The sequence below is a fragment of the Poecile atricapillus genome, chromosome Z (genome assembly GCF_030490865.1).
Source record: "Poecile atricapillus isolate bPoeAtr1 chromosome Z, bPoeAtr1.hap1, whole genome shotgun sequence".
NCBI classification, from domain to species: domain Eukaryota; kingdom Metazoa; phylum Chordata; class Aves; order Passeriformes; family Paridae; genus Poecile; species Poecile atricapillus.
This window is the reverse complement of record NC_081289.1, coordinates 506144-522699: the sequence shown is the minus strand read 5'-3', so window position 1 is coordinate 522699 and position 16556 is coordinate 506144. Positions and strand designations below refer to the sequence as shown.

The window sequence follows — 16556 nt, the reverse complement described above, 5'->3', positions numbered from 1 at the left end:
ATGGCAGTGAACAGCCCACAGGAGCTGCTGGTGCTGTTGTTGTTGTTTTTATGGTGGTTATCCAGCCCAGTGCTGCCAGGGAAGAAGAAGCCAGAGGCTGCAGTGCATCACCTGCAGCAACAGGGAGGGTGCCCAGGTGTCCCACTGCTGCTGGTGACTCCCAGGGCAGGGACAGGGTCATTCCCAGCCCTGCTCACAGCCAAGCCCAGCTGGAAGCCAGCCCTGATCCATCCCCAGACCTGTCAAGCACTCCCAGGAAAGCAGGCGAGGAGCGGTGCCAGCTCATACATAACACCCCACTGCCACCTCACAACAATTTACACTCGCCAGTATTTTTATCCTCAAGCTCTTCCCAAGAAATTGGATCATTTGGGTTATCAACATTTCTCAACTGCACAATTTCACTTCCCTAAAAAGGACCCAACTTTCCTTGAGAGAGAAGCAAACAACATCCAGAATTCATCCCCTGTGAAGGTCTCAGGTCAGCCCTGATGGGGGCTGCAGGCACATCTCGGACTCCTCCTGTGAGTGCTGGACAAGGGACACACAAAGTCACCATCCTGCAGGAATTCAGCAGGAATTTCCCCATGGAAAGGGGGTCAGGCCCTGGAAGTGCCCAGGGAGGTTTGCAGTGCCCATCCCTGGAGGTGTCCAGGGAATTCCTGGAGGTGGCACTCAGGGGACAAGGTGGGCATCGGGCACAGAAGGCACTGGATGGGCTGGGAGGGCTTTTCCAACCTCAGCATTTCTGGGATTCTGAGGTTCAGTCTGCCAGGGGAAGAGAATCATGAGCTACTCAGTTATTTCAGAGCTCTCTCAACCTCCTTCGGCTCCCACCTCAGACTCCTGTGAAACACACTCTGCTTCAAAATGGAATAATTCCCATATTTATCTTTAACACAGCAAAGACTGAATCCAAGACCTTTGTGGATTTCTCTTCAGAGGAATGGTGGAGGCACAAAGGATGGTGAGAAACTCCAAAGGAGGAAAAGAAATGTTTCCTACAGAAATGCCAGAGCTCAAGGCCAGGTTGGATGGGGCTGGGAGCAGCCTGGGACAGGGAGAGGAGTCCCTGCCATGGCTGGGGGGCACTGGGGGGGCTCAGGGGTCCTTTCCCACCCACAGCAGTCTGGGATTCCATGACTCCATGATTCCATGATTCCATGACTCCATGATTCCATGAACCCAGCCCCTCTGCTCTCAAATCACACCGTGCCAGGAGCCCATCCCATGGCAGCCATGAGGAACACCAAGGAACAGGACCTGTGCAAGGTTCTCCACCCAGGAGCAGCTCTGGGACACCTCAGCTCCTCTGACATCAGGATTTTACATCACTCCATTCCCATTCAGCACCATTCCCATGCTCCCTGCCTCCCCCATTTGCTGGATTCTTTTTGGAATCCCTGCCTAAAGGCAAAGCAGGACACACCAGAGGTCTCGAGGCAGTGACCCCACCTCACTGGGGGTTCATCACTGCCACACATCCCCAAAGAGGTGTTTCAGTTCCCTGAGACATCCCCTGGCCAAAGTTGCTTATTGAAAACCACTTGGATACATTCAAAATTCACAGATAAAATTTATTGTCAACCAAAATATTTCACCAGTTTGCCAAGAATGTCCTTTTGTTTTCCCCTTTGAGCTTTGAAGATGAATTTCTTCATTATTCTTTAACATGTGACAAAGAGATCTCTGCATTTACATTACAAAATCCTGGCACCATTTGGTTGGAAAAGCCCTCCCAGCCCATCCAGTGCCAGCTGTGCCCGATGCCCACCTTGTCCCCTGAGTGCCACCTCCAGGAATTCCCTGGACACCTCCAGGGATGGGCACTGCAAACCTCCCTGGGCACTTCCAGGGCCTGACCCCCTTTCCATGGGGAAATTCCTGCTGCTGCCCACCCTGAGCCTGTCCTGGCCCATCCTGAGCCTGTCCTGGCCCATCCTGAGCCTGTCCTGGCCCACCCTGAGCCTGTCCTGGCCCACCCTGAGCCTGTCCTGATCCACCCTGAGCCTGTCCTGATCCACCCTGAGCCTGTCCTGGCCCATCCTGAGCCTGTCCTGATCCACCCTGAGCCTGTCCTGGCCCACCCTGAGCCTGTCCTGGCCCATCCTGAGCCTGTCCTGGCCCATCCTGAGCCTGTCCTGGCCCATCCTGAGCCTGTCCTGGCCCATCCTGAGCCTGTCCTGGCCCATCCTGAGCCTGTCCTGGCCCATCCTGAGCCTGTCCTGGCCCATCCTGAGGCCGTTCCCTCTCCTCCTGTCCCTGTTCCTGCCAGCACAGCCCGACCCCCCGGCTGTCCCCTCCTGCCAGGGACTTGTGCAGAGCCACAAGGTCCCCCTGATCCCCCTTTGCTCCAGGCTGAGCCCCTTCCCAGCTCCCAGAGCTCTTCCTGGGGCTCCAGACCCTTCCCAGCTCCCAGAGCTCTTCCTGGGGCTCCAGAACCTTCCCAGCTCCCAGAGCTCTTCCTGGGGCTCCAGAACCTTCCCAGCTCCCAGAGCTCTTCCTGGGGCTCCAGAACCTTCCCAGCTCCCAGAGCTCTTCCTGGGGCTCTAGACCCTTCCCAGCTCCATCCCTGGACACCTCCAGCCCCTCCAGGGCTCTCCTGGCAGGAGGGGCCCGGAGCTGTCCCCAGGATTCCAGGGGGTCCCTCAGCAGGGCCAGCACAGGGGACAGTCCCTGCCCCGGGCTGTGCCCACCCTGGGGCTGCCCCAGCCCAGCTCCATCGGCCTCCTGCCCCCCTGGCCCCTCTGGGCTCGTGTCCCCCCAGGGCCTTTCCCAGTTTCCAGCCCCTGTGCCCAGCCTGGAGCGCTCCAGGGCAGCTCCTGCCCCTCGGCCTGGCCGTCCCTCACCCTGTGGCCTCATCCCAGGTCCCCATCCCTCTGCACAGCCCCACATCCCACCCAGCTCAGGGGCACCCCACGTTCTGTGGCCAGCAGCAGGAAACCACAGGCACACTGGAATGCTGCTCTGCATGGAAAGGGGCTGTGTTGGGCTTTTTCTTTAACAAAAAACTGCCCCTGGCAATAAACCCTTGAAGGCCTCGGTGTTGGACAAATGAAGAGCTCCTTCTAATTCTTCCCGGCCTCTGAAGCTCCCAAAGAAAGAGATGGTATCAGGAATTCTCTGTTTTGATCATCAACCTTATCCTCACCCACTATCTCGTTAAGCAGCCTCCTAATTGCTGCCCTACCCCATGCTAAGGACAGAATTTGCACAGCTTCTTGATTTAAATGTTACTTTTTTAATTAACTGCTCCACACCCAGACACGGGGAAACCGCAGCGCTTCAAAAGCTGCAGGAAAAAGCTGCAGAAAAGGCTCCCAAGCGCCCTGGGAACAAAACAGCACCAAAAAGGCCTTTTTTAACAGCTCAGTCAGTGCACATGGAGCTCAGTACATCCCTAAAATTCACCTCTACGGGCTGCTGGGCCCACGTCAGCTCTGAGGGCAGAGGAATCTCCCAGTTTGTGATGTGTATTTCAGCAGGAATTGAGCAGGATTGGTTATTTCCAGCTGCTCCTCTGTGCTGACGGCCCCAAGGAACCCCGGGGGGACTCAGGGCTTCCCATTAAACAGTAACCTTTGAGTGGGAGATTTGCAACTGCATTTGAATATTAAAGCAGCAAAACAAAGTGCTGGGGTGCTTGAAGAGCTGATTTCCATCCCTCGCAGGACTCCAGGCTCCTGGATCGCTTTGATGAGGCTCAGAGCTGGTTACTCTGTCTGCTCCAAGCAACAAGTGACATTTTCTCCTGGGTCAGCACAGCTGAACCCCACAGAAATCCCTGTAAATGACCAGACTGGGATCTCAGAGCAGGCTGTTGTTTTAACTGGGGTGCACAAACACAGAAATCCCATTTTGTTCAAGTCCTTCCATGGACCTTGGATATTTTCATCTTTGCTGCCCACACAGACTAAGGCAATGTTACAAAAGACACCTCTTTGTACTCAGACCGAGGGCCAGCATTTGCAAGCTGAGATTTCCTGCTGCACCCCACGGGGAGATCAAGGGCTGCCCGTTCCACAGACTCGTATTTGATCAGCACAGGGCCCCAAGTGAGCCAGTAAAACAACTGCTGTGCCCTTTTCTGCTCCTTCATCCCGGTTCAAAGCTCCCAAGGTGAGTTTGTGGCTGTTCCTGCACCTCAACAGCCCAGCCCCTCACATGCTGCAGCTCCTGCCAGAATATTCCAATGCTCCTCCACCCAACAGACCCAGACCTGAGGCCCCAGCAAAGCAGAGCCCTCAAACAGGACATTAAATAAAAGCAGTTTAATTTCCTCAATGCCCCTTCATTTCAGGCCATTACAGACATAGTCCATGTAAAGTTTAAGTTTTGCAGTTCAGAGAAATAAAGACGCTTCAGAAGGAGCTCAGAATGGCTGAGGTTGGAAAAGAGCATCCAGTGCCAGCTGTGCCCGATGCCCACCCTGTCCCCAGAGCCCTGAGTGCCACCTCCAGGAACTCCTTGGACACCTCCAGGGATGGGCACTGCAAACCTTCCCTTTCCATGGGGAAATTCCCCCCCCCTTTACCCAGTTCCTTGGAATTGGGTAAAACATCTTTGCCAGGACAAGGCACCAGCAGCCTGTTCTCCCTGCATGACACCACTTAACCTCTATTTATGAGCCAGCCTTCATCCACCATGAAACATCCTGAAAGGAAAACAATCCCTGGGAACTCTCAGACCCACCCTTAGGAGTTCCATGGGTTTTACCTGGATAAAGAAACATCAAAGTTCAAGCTGCTCTGGGAATCCCAAACCAGCAGGACACACTCCTGATCCGAGGCCACGACTCGCTGGGTATTAAACCTGCACTGCTGGGAAAAAATGGGTTTCCTTTGCCATGCAGAATTAGCAGGAAAAAAAATAATCAGCTGGATCATTCCCCCAAACCGGCTCCCAACATTGCTGCAGGAATGTCTGAGCAGGGAGGGAGGGCAGGGAAGTGGCAAGGATGGAGCACTAATCCAAGGAGTCACTCACACTGTGACTGAATTCCCTCAATCACAACCAAAACCACTCATAAAACCCATGGAATGAGTAGGGTGAGCATTTCAAAAGACTGAAAAGACTGACATTTATTTTTCCAAGCTTAATAAAGAATCCTAGAGATTGGATCAATATTGGGAAAATAACTGAACATGCACCTTGCACGAAGGATCATCAACAATTCTCTTGATCATGGAAGCAGGGAATGATTTGGGTGTGGCTTGCAGTCCCCTGGGATAGTGAAATGTGTCCCTGCCTTGGCAGGGGTTGGAATGAGAGAGGCTTTAAGGCCCCAAACCATCCTGATATTCCATGATTCCCCTTAGGAATCTGGATGGGCCATTCCCCAGGAACAGCAGGAATTTCCCCATAAACATTAAAACCTAAACCCAGCAGGGCCCTGGAGATCCTCCTGCCTGCCCAGCACTGGCCCTGCTGGTTGGCTGGTAGTGATCCCACCTGCTTTTCCCAAAATAACACATTCCTGACCAGGGCACAGTCCACAGCTCCAAACAAACTGGGATTACACAACAGGATTTTCCCCACATGGCCAAAGTCTCCTGTGCCCACGAGGTGATCCCGTCTCATTTCACTGCTCCTTGGAAAACTCCAGCACGGATCCAAACCCCAGGAATACACTCAATACTTCTCCTTGCTCTTCTCCTCTAAAACTAAAAACAACAGTTTTGTTCTTGGGAACTGCACTGCTTCATTCCAGCATTTGCTTCCAAGTATTTGAGAAAACAACACAGAGAAGCTCTAAGAATCCCAGGATTCCTGGGGCTGGAAAAGCCCTCCCAGCCCATCCAGTGCCAGCTGTGCCCGATGCCCACCTTGTCCCCTGAGTGCCACCTCCAGGAATTCCCTGGACACCTGCAGGGATGGGCACTGCAAACCTCCCTGAGCAGCCCCTGCCAAGCCTGGTCCCCCTTCCCATAAAGAAATTCCAGCTGCTGCCCAAAATTCACCTGTGAAAAATGAAGCTGAAGCAGTTTTTTCCTGCAAGACAAAACATTCCTCAGCGGAGCTGCTGTTGGAAACAGAGGGAAAAGCAGGAGCAGGGAGACCATGGACACACTGGAAGCACTCCCCACATTAACATCCCTGCCCTGTACCCGTTATTTCATGTGTCACAAGGAAGGTGACACAAGGGAAGGAAAAACAGAAGGCCTGAAATTGCCCCTTTTGCAAGAGGAAGTTAGGGTGCAACACCCATGAAATGGGGTGTGCAGGCACCACTGGCACCACATCCCAGACCCCTACACCAACATGTGGCACCCTAAAGCCCCTTAGAGCTTTTGGAAACACCTCTGCTGCTTCATCCTGGAGATCTCAGAGCCCTGTCACATTCAGCAGTCTGGGACCAGACACAGTTAAATGAACTTTCTCTAAGCAGAAAGGAAAAACAGTAAAATGTTGATAAACTTCTGAGCTTTGGGCCCTCCCCTTGCCAGGCACTGAAGGAGGTGGGGAAATGCTGTCCCCTGCCTTAAGGAGCCCCCCAAGCCCCCCAAGTGCCCCCCACACCTCCCACTGGCCCAGGCTGCTCCCAGCCCCAGGCTCCAGCCTGCCCTTGGCCACTGCCAGGGATCCAGGGGCAGCCCCAGCTGCTCTGGCAATTCCAGCCCAGCCAGCAATTCCCAATTCCCAATTCCCAACATCCCACCCCCATCTCCCCTTTCCCAGGGAATTCCCTCCATTCCCTCTCTCCAGCCCTGCCCCGGCTCCGCTCCAGGAAGGAATTTTGGGATCCAGGGGTTTCCCTGGGAATCTCAGCACTGCAGGAAGGGTCTCACTTCCCTTTCCCAGCCCCAACTTCCAGAAAAATCCCTCGGGATGGATTCAGAGCCTCCCAAATCCCAGAATGACTTGAGATGGGATCCAGGGACCTTCAATCCCATCCCATTCCAATCCCACCATCCCAGGCTGCTCCAAGCTTTCCTTGGCCATTCTCGGGATCCAGGGGCAGCCCCAGCTGCTCTGGGCACCCTGTGCCACCCTGGCCACCCTCTCAGCGAGGAATTTGTTCCCAATATCCAATCTAAACCAATCCATCCCTGCTCTCTGGCAGTGAGAAGCCATTCTCTGTGTCCTGGCACTCCAGTGCTGATTCAGGGTCCCTCTCTGGCTCTCTTGGATGCCTTCAGATCCTGGAAGGTGCCCTGAGGTCTCCACACGACCTTCCCTCCCCAAGGCTGAACACTCCCAAGTGTCCCAGGCTGTCTCTGGAGGTGCTCCAGTCTCTGTATGACCATGCTGGGCTCCCCTGGACCTGCTCCAGCAGCTCCATGTCCTGCTGATGGCAGGAGCAGCAGAGCTGTGCCCCACACTCCTCACAGAACTGGAAACAGCTCTGCTGGGCACATGCACAACAACAACTTCAATTTGGTTCAGCGTTTTGGCCTCAGAGAGATCTCCATGGTTCTGAATCCCTTCCTGCTTCCAGCAGCAAACTCATCCAGCTGCTGTGGAACAGGGAGAAGGTTCCCCAGGCAGAGCTCAGGGTTTGGACGTGGCAGAACATCAGCACCTCACATTTAGGCTGGAAAAGCCCTTGGGGAGCGCCCAGTCCAGTCTCTCCTGAGGAGCAGCTCCAGGAGCCAGCCCCAGGTGAGGAGCTCCCTGTCCCTGTCCCAGCCCTGTGGGTGTCCCCTGCCCAGGCTGGGTCTCACCCAAGGGACAGATATTTATAGTGAGGATGACTGATCCCAGTCCATCACCCACATTCCCTGGGCAGGAGAGGAACGAGAGCTTCTCCAGCACAACTCAGCTATTTCAGATCCCTGCCCAGACAGGGAATGAGCACCTGGCTCCTCCACTGACTAAAAAAGGAACCTGAACCATTGCCTCCGAAGAAGGGATTTATATCACAGAGGTGTGAACTTTGGGAGAGGTTCCAGCCCCTGGAAAGCCAAGGCAGAGTAGGAAACACAGTATTGGGGGAGGGGAAATACTTAGTCATGGAAGAAAATTTCAGATATACCATGGACAGTGCAACATTAAAGAATGATATAATAAATATGGGAAACATGGAATGGTTTGGGTGGAAAGGGACTTTAAAAACCATCTTGTTCCAACCATGGCAGAGAACAAGGACTAGGAGAATGCAGAAGCAGTAAATAACAACTGAGCACAAAGAAAAACAATCTTCCAACTGAAAAATGAAAAGGAAACAAGCTGCACAGCTAAGCTGGAAAAACATCCTTTGGTGTTTTCCAATTTGCTAAATGGTGCAGACTGAGCACCTGCTCAGCAGGAATGGGGTAACCTGGCTCAGGGGCTGAGGGTTCCCAGGATAACCTGGATATTCCATTCCCTCAGCTGAGCGTGACTTAACATGGAATCATGGCTGTTGTCAACATCACTGCAACCCCATCCCATTCCAGCCTGGCAGAACTTCCAGCAGTGGGACTCATGTTCAGTCAAACAGAAGCAGAGTCCTGGGATGGTTTGGGATGGAAGGGACCCCCGAGCCCCCCCAGTGCTCCCCACACCTCCCACTGGCCCAGGCTGCTCCCAGCCCCAGGCTCCAGCCTGCCCTTGGCCACTGCCAGGGATCCAGGGGCAGCCACAGCTGCTCTGGCAATTCCAGCCCAGCCAGCAATTCCCAATTCCCAACATCCCAACATCCAGCCCTGGCCTCTGGCACTGGCAGCCATTCCCTGGCTCCTGGCCCTGCAGCCCTGTCCCAGTCCCTCTGCAGCTCTCCTGGAGCCCCTTCAGGCCCTGCAGGGGCTCTCAGCTCTCCCTGGATCCTTCTCCTCTCCAGGGGAACATTCCCAGCTCTCCCAGGCTGGCTGCAGAGCAGAGGGGCTCCAGCACCTCCATGGCCTCTCTGGGTTCACTCCAGCAGCTCCAGGTGCTGCTGCTGTGGGGAGCTGCAGGCTCTGAGGAAGCAGCACAAGTTCCCAGAGCAGGGAGGTGTCTGACCCTGCTCCCTGTGAGCCCAGCACCACCACACCAGAACATCACCAGGCTGCCAGGGCCACCCAACCCTGCCTGGGTTAAATGCCCAGGACAGCCTCAGCTCTGTCACTCTGCTCCTTCCCAGGTCCCATGTCCCCATGCCCCAGTGCCAGGGCCACCCCAGCCCCACCTGGGTTAAATGCCCAGGACATTGCCCTGTCACTCTGCTCCTTCCCGGGTCCCATGTCCCCATGTCCCAGTGCCAGGGCCACCCAACCCTGCCTGGGTTAAATGCCCAGGACAGCCCCAGCCCTGTCACTCTGCTCCTTCCCAGGTCCCACATCCCCATGTCCCAGTGCCAGGGCCACCCAACCCTGCCTGGGTTAAATTCCCAGGACAGCCCCAGCCCTGTCACTCTGCTCCTTCCCAGGTCCCACGTCCCCATGTCCCGGTGCCAGGGCCACCCAGCCCCACCAGGGTTAAATTCCCAGGACAGCCCCAGCTCTGTCACTCTGCTCCTTCCCAGGTCCCACATCCCCATGTCCCGGTGCCAGCGCTGCCATCCCACACGGCCGCGGGGCCAGCACGGGCCAGCCTGGCCCTGTGCCCGCTCCTGGCACGCTCCAACCGTGCCCTTTGTCCTCTGCCTCGGGGACACGGGGACAGTTTTCAACCTGTGAGCTCACAGGCTCAATTATCCTTCTCAAAGAAAAGAAATCCATCTTAACATAAAAGAATTCAATTAAACGGCGTCCCGGGGGATCTGCCGAGGGAAGAAAACACAAATAAACAGCTAAGGAAACACAAGCTTCTCATCCCACCCCGCTGCACAGCCAAGCAAGGAGCTGGAATCAGCTGCAGGCTGTGCAAGGCTGTGAGGAACGGAAGGAAGAAACTGCCACAAGAGAACCCCAAATGTCACAGCAGAGCCACCAGTGCCTTCTCTGAGGTGTGACAGAACTCAGTTCTCACAAGGAATCAAAGGCAAAAATGAAACTAAAGCAGCTTCTTGTGTTCTGTTTCCTTCTTCCTTCCTGTGGCTGCAGCAGCCAGACCATCCCCAACTCCTGCAGGCTTGTGCCTCTCCCAGAGCCAGGCTCTGCTGCCGCTGCTCCGAAAGCTGCCCAGGGGAATCAGAATCAAAGTGACTCCAGAGTCACCAGTGTCACTCCAGGCCATGGAGCTGGGAGCAGCAGCAAACTGCAGCACTGAAATCCCACTGCAAGCCCAGGTTCCCAGCACAGGCACTCTGAAGTGCAGCAGGGGCACTGCCAGCCCCACACAAACCCTGGACTGAGCAATCCAGATGTTTGGGAAGCTTCCCTGCAAAGTCAAAGTTCCACAGGGTTCCAACTCAGGCCCAGTTCCCTTCAGCACCTCCATGGATGACCTGGATGTGGCCCGAGGGGACACCAGGTCTGTCTGCAGATGGTTCAGAACTGGGAGGAGCTGCTGACTCCCCAAAGGCAGAGAGGCCCTGCAGAGACCCAGACAAACCCAAGGGCTGGGAATGACCAAGTGCCAGAGGTTTAACACAGGCAGGTGCTGGATCTGCACCCTGGGGCAGCCCTGGATGCCCCCCAGGCTGGGATGGAGAGGCTGGAGAGCAGCTCTGGGAAGGGACCCAGTCCTGGTGGATGGCAAGGGGGATCTGAGTCAGCTGTGCCCTGGAGCCAGGAGGGACATCCCTGTCCCAGGGGGCATCAGGGACAGCATCGAGGGAAGGGATTGTCCTGCTCACCTCCAGTCCTGGGATTGGGCACCTCAAGAGAAAAAACAACTGAAGCCATTGGGGAGCATCCAAAGGAGGGACATGGGGATGGGAAGGGTCTGGAGGGGCCACATTGGGAGTGGCTGAGGACACTTGGAATGTTCAGCTGGAGGAGACTGAGCTCAGGCCTCCCCAGGGGCTGCAGTTTCATCCTGAGGGGTAACTCTGGTCTCTGTGAGCAGGGACAGGAGCCAGGGAACCATGGAGCTGTGCCAGGGAGGGTTGGGTTGGACAGCAGGAAAGGTTCTGCCCCAGAGGGTGCTGGCACTGCCCAGGCTCCCCAGGAATGGGCACAGCCCCGAGGCTGTGGGGGCTCCAGGAGCTCCCAGGGATGCCCAGGCTGGGATTGCTGGGGGTGTGTGCAGGGCCAGGAGCTGGATCCACCATCCCTGTGGTCCCTTCCAGCTCAGGAGATTCTGTGGAAAGCTGTGCCAGAGAAGTTTTTCACTCTGCCCCAGGCTGGGAAGAGCTCTGAGCTCTGCCTGCCCTTTGCCATTTCACCAGAAGGTTTTTTTCTCACGCCTTCCAGCTTCCCCTCCTGCCCAGATGAGCCCGGTGTCCTCGGGCAGCCCAGGCTGACTCCAGGGGAAGGAATGGGGTGTGTGGGTGCTGTGACACCGGGAACAGCCTCCCCCAGAGCGCTCCCAGGTAACAGATGGACACAGGACAGACACTGAGAGGGACAGCGAGGAGCAATCCCAGCCCAGCAGCTGCACAGCTGCCAGCTCAGGCTGAGGAAGGAGCTGCACTTCCTCCTGACATCACCTCACCCTCGCTGTGGTGACAGCCCCCGGTCACGGCTCGGTGCCACGTGGGGTTGGGTTTAAAGGCGCCCCTGACAAAAATGACAATTTTGGTCAGGCTTCAGGCCCTGCAGACATTTTTCACCGTCACTCTTGAGGTGCCTCTGCTCCATCTGGGACTAACAGGCACTAAGGAACACAAAGATGGAACTTCCCACTTCCACACCTCATCCAACAGCAATATGTGTGGCACTCAAATTCCACCTAAATCCGAGCCTTTTTCGTCTGAGATTTTCAAGCTTGGCTGCGAAAGCTTCATTTCCTGAGGTAACTGATATTCATCTGCCCAAGTTTCCCTCCAAAACAAGAGTTAAGGTGCAGGTAAAAATAGTCCAGGCAGCGATAATAATGTCAATATTGGTTATTGCAGTGCTGGCGGCTGGGGAGGATCAAAACAAGGAGCAGGGAAATCCATCAGGAGTGAGGGGAGGATGGTGGGAGGAACAGGGAGCAGAGAGGGAAAAAGAAAAGCTCAAGTAGAGAAACACAGCAGCAGCCAGGAAAGACAACACACTCCTGCTTCCAATAATATTGAATCAAAGGAGACACTTAAGAGCCTTTGTTGCTACTCCTGGTCACACAGAGGCCACATTCCTTCCCTGAGCCTTCCATAAAGCCCCGACATCTGCGGATTTGCCGTGAAAAGGCGGTGAAAGCACTGCAGCCCATCGGTGTAACTGGGAGGAGGGCTGTGTTCCCAGTTCCCAGCTCCCAGGAGTGAGGGACTGCAGCTCCCGGCCGAGCCTCTGTGTCTGACAGCCCAGCCCGAGCGCTGCCGTCACTCATTAACTCACTCTATTAACTCCTCAATTAGTTCTTCAGGAATTCTGCATCCAGCAAAACAAGACCTCCCACAAACCCTCCTCCCTGTAAAGTTCTCTGAAGTTCTGTCAAGCTGGCACAGGCTCCCCAGGGAATGGTCCCGGCCCCGAGGCTGCCAGAGCTCCAGGAGCGTTTGGACAACTCACAGGGATGCAAAGGGTGGGATTTGGGGGGTCCCAGGCAGAGCCAGGAGCTGGACTGGATAATCCCTGTAGGTCCCTTCCAACTTGGGATATTCCTTGATCCTCTCATTGAAACACCCAGCTCCTCCTTTGCTCTCAGTTCACCGACCTCACCCGTTTCTCCTGCACTATTTGCACCCAAATTTCCCAGTTATTCTTGTTCTACTCTTGTTCCAAACCCAAGATTTACCCCAACAAGGCTCTCCTATTTCCTGGCATTCCAGTTTGCCCATTTTTATGGCTGAGCTGCAGCTCCTGCCCTTCAGGCACTGCAGCCCCTGTTAAAGCATCCTGCTGGATGACATCCACAGAGTCACAATCCCCAGCACAGAAGCCACAGCTGCTCCAGCTGTGCCTGCACACCTGGCTGTCAGCAAGGAGAGCAGGAAAGCTCATCCCTCTGCTCCCAGCCCTCCCCAGACTCTGGGCAGCAGGGACAGGAGCCAGGGAACCATGGAGCTGTGCCAGGGGAGGGAGAGGATGGAGAGCAGGAAAGGTTCTTCCCCAGAGGGTGCTCCCCAGGGAATGGGAACGCTCCAGGAGCGTTCGGACACCGCTGCCAGGGATGGCCGGGCAGGGCCAGGAGATGGACCCATGATCCCCGAGGGTCCCTTCCCACCCTGGAGATTCCATGGTTCTGTGATGCTGGAATTCCTCTATACCACTGCAGGGCCCAGGGAAGGAAAGTTTTGGGTCCCCTTTGCCACCAGAAAACTCAGGAGAGACCTCAAATGAAGCATTCCCTGCACAGAGCATGGAAAAGCACCACGGGAAAACACTGGGATATCTCCCTAGCAAAGAGGAGAGGAAGCATTAACGAACCAACGCCCCCTTCTCGCTCAGGATCTCACTGTGGGGGACAGCAGCGATGGGATTCCCTCCAGCTGCCTCCCAATCCAACCCAGAAACTGTGATCAGGACCGGGGGGATCCCACTCTGGAACACAGCTGGGCCCCCCAGCCCCCTGTTTCCCAGAGAAGCTCTGCCAACAGCGGCCTGGAACTTCCCAAAAACCCTGTAAGCCCACAGAGCGCTTTTCTCCTGGTAACAAACCCCCGAGCAGCAGCTCTCACACAGCGCTGCCTCGTCGTTATTATTTTTGACAGTTTCCAATTTGTGAAGTCAGAAATCCACCCTGTCCCTCCCACAGCACACGCAGAGCTCCTGGAACACCAGGCTGAGCAGGAGATGCTCCAAAGCTCCTGCATCCCACAACAAACCTTCCCCCAGTGTGAGGTTCTGCAGGAACCTTTCCTGCACCACCTGCCCGACAGGCACCTGCTGCTGCACCACCAATCTGTCCCCACGGCCAGCCAGGACGTCATCCCACATCCCCGCATTTCAACGTTAATCCAAAGCAAGTACAAAAATCACCAGGAATATCAGTGTACACACAGAGAACAAGCCTTGGTTTCACACTGGTTTGTTCCAACCCAGCCCTCATCACCTTCTGCCGAGCAAATGTCACCCAGGCCAGCCCGGGCCGTGATGTGCTCCCACTGACAGCCCAAAATTTAACTTTGCTTCCCATGAGATCACCATTGGTTGCCATGGAAATCCCTATACTACCATCCACCGAGGGTTTTTTTTACCACTGAAGTATTTTGGCAGCATGTTCGCTTTTAAGTGTCAGAGTAATAAGAGAAAACATAAATGTTTCTTCTCTCATCAGGCTTTAAGCAGAGCTTTATAAACCAAATCTACTCCTAAGAGCTTGGTTCAAACCTGTGGGGCTGGGCAGGGCTGGAATCACCACTTTCTCTTTTCTCAGACACAAAATAAATGATGAAAACAACTTTCAAGTTTTTAAAACATTAATTTCCAAGTGAGGGATCAAGCGAGGAAAAATCTCTCAGGCCCCTCTGAGTTCTCTCAGTTTCTCTTTTTCACTTCCTAGTTTGGTTTTTTTTTTTTTTTTTTGCTGGTGCAAAACAAGGCCCTCAAATTCAGCAGGGCCCTCCCAGCCTCTGCCAGGAGCCACTTTCCTGTCAGATCAATCTTGTGGTGATTCCAGCGGGGCCTCCACTCCTACCCCGGTTTCTGGTCCTTAATAAAACCAGCAGGGTGACATTTATGGCCAAATTCTGCACCCTGAGGTGGGCAGGTCCCCAAGAGGGTGACACCCGTGGGAGGCTGAGCCCCCTCCTGTGACCCCCAGGAGGGACCTGAGCCCCGGAAACAGGACCTGACCCTGACCACTGATCCCCCTCCTGTGACCCCCAAAAACAGGGCCAGGACCTGACTCTGACCACTGATCCCCCTCCTGTGACCCCCAAAAACAGGACCAGGACCTGACCCTGACCACTGATCCCCCTCCTGTGACCCCCAAAAACAGGACCAGGCCCTGACCACTGATCCCCCTCCTGTGACCCCCAAAAACAGGACCAGACCCTGACACTGATCCCCCTCCTGTGACCCCCAAAAACAGGACCTGACCCTGACCACTGATCCCCCTCCTGTGACCCCCAAAAACAGGACCAGGACCTGACCCTGACCACTGATCCCCCTCCTGTGACCCCCCAAAACAGGACCTGACCCTGACCACTGATCCCCCTCCTGTGACCCCCAGGAGGGACCAGGACCTGACCCTGACCACTGATCCCCCTCCTGTGACCCCCAAAAACAGGACCAGGACCAGACCCTGACCACTGATCCCCGTCCTGTGACCCCCAGAAACAGGACCTGACCCTGACCACTGATCCCCATCCTGTGACCCCCAGGAGGGACCTGACCCTGACCATTGATTCCCCATCCTGTGACCCCCAAAAACAGGACCAGGCCCTGACCAGTGATCCCCCTCCTGTGACCCCCAAAAACAGGACCAGGACCAGACCCTGACCACTGATCCCCCTTCTGTGATCCCTGTGAGGGACCAGGACCAGACCCTGACCACTGATCCCCCTCCTGTCACCCCTGGCAGGGACCTGACCCCCGGACACAGGACCAGAAGCCGGAGGTCGAGCCAGACTCTCGGGAAGGCAACCAGACCCCCGAAAAGACGACCTGACCCTCCGGAAGGGGCCCAGACAGCCGAGAGGGACCTGACCCACAGGAGGGGAACCAGACACCCAGAAAGGGGGACCCTCAGAAGGGTGATCTGACCCCCGGGAGAGACCTGACGCCCCGGAGGCGGATAAGAACCTCGAGAGGGGAACCTGAGCATCGGCAAAGGGACCAGACCGCAGGGGGGTGATGTGACCCCCGCGCAGGGGACCCCCAAAAGGTGACCAGAGCCTCGGGACTGCGCGCTGAGCCCTAAGAGAGGGATCTGAGCCCCAGGAAGGGTGACCTGACCCCTGACCTTGCCACCGCCACCACTCCCGACAGCTCCGGCCACTCCCGGCCGCCCAGGTACGCTCCAGGAGCAGCCGGAGGCCGCAGCCGCGGCCCCCAGCCCCGCCAGCCCGCCCCGCACGCACCAAAACACGGCAAGAGGAAACTGTCACGCGCAGAGCAGTCGGATTTAACCCAGATCCGCACGGAACGAGGCGTCGGGAGCACGGCCCAGCCCCGGACAGCGGCTCGGCGGGGGAGGTTTTTAACCCCCCAAACGGTGTCGAAGCACCGGAACGCGGGGGACGGCTCCGGGAGGCCGGAGCGGAGCCGGGGGGGCGGCGGGGCCCAGCCCGCGGCGCGCCGGGCCCAACCCCGACCCCGGCCCCGCGAGGGCGGCGGTGACAGCCGGGTCTCACCTGCGGGTGCCGGGCTGCCCTCGGGCGCTGCCGGGCCGGGCTGCGGGCCGGGCCCGCGGGCTGGGCCGGCCGGGGCTGCGCGGGCAGCGGCGGCGGAGCGGCGGCGGCGGCGGCTCCAAAATGGCGGCGGCGCCGCGGCTCCCTCAGGGCGGGGGGAGAGGGGCGGGACCGAGGGGGAGGGGCGGGGCCAGGGCGGGGCCGGAGGGGCGGGGTCAGACGGGGGCGGGGCCGAGGGACACCGGGACAGGGATGGGGATGGGATGGGGACAGGGATGGGGATGGGGACAGGGATGGGGACAGGGATGGGACAGGGATTGGGATGGGGACAGGGATGGGGACAGGAATGGGGACAGGGATGGGGATGGGGACAGGGATGGGGACAGGGATG

At 56.6% G+C, this 16556-nt stretch overlaps 1 protein-coding gene across 4 annotated transcripts in view; it reads right to left on the bottom strand.

Annotated features, from left to right (window-relative positions):
• The window catches only part of LOC131573847 (serine/threonine-protein phosphatase 6 regulatory subunit 2-like), a 71010-nt gene extending 54703 nt beyond the window's left edge, over positions 1-16307 (bottom strand). For 3 of the 4 annotated variants that reach the window (XM_058828155.1, XM_058828157.1, XM_058828159.1), the window contains exon 1: positions 16169-16307. The gene's annotated coding sequence lies outside the window, so the exon portion shown is untranslated. Of the gene's footprint in view, positions 1-15895; positions 15918-16168 lie in introns of those variants that run through there. The other variant, XM_058828156.1, reaches the window with a different exon arrangement.
• Positions 16308-16556: the final 249 nt, after the last annotated feature.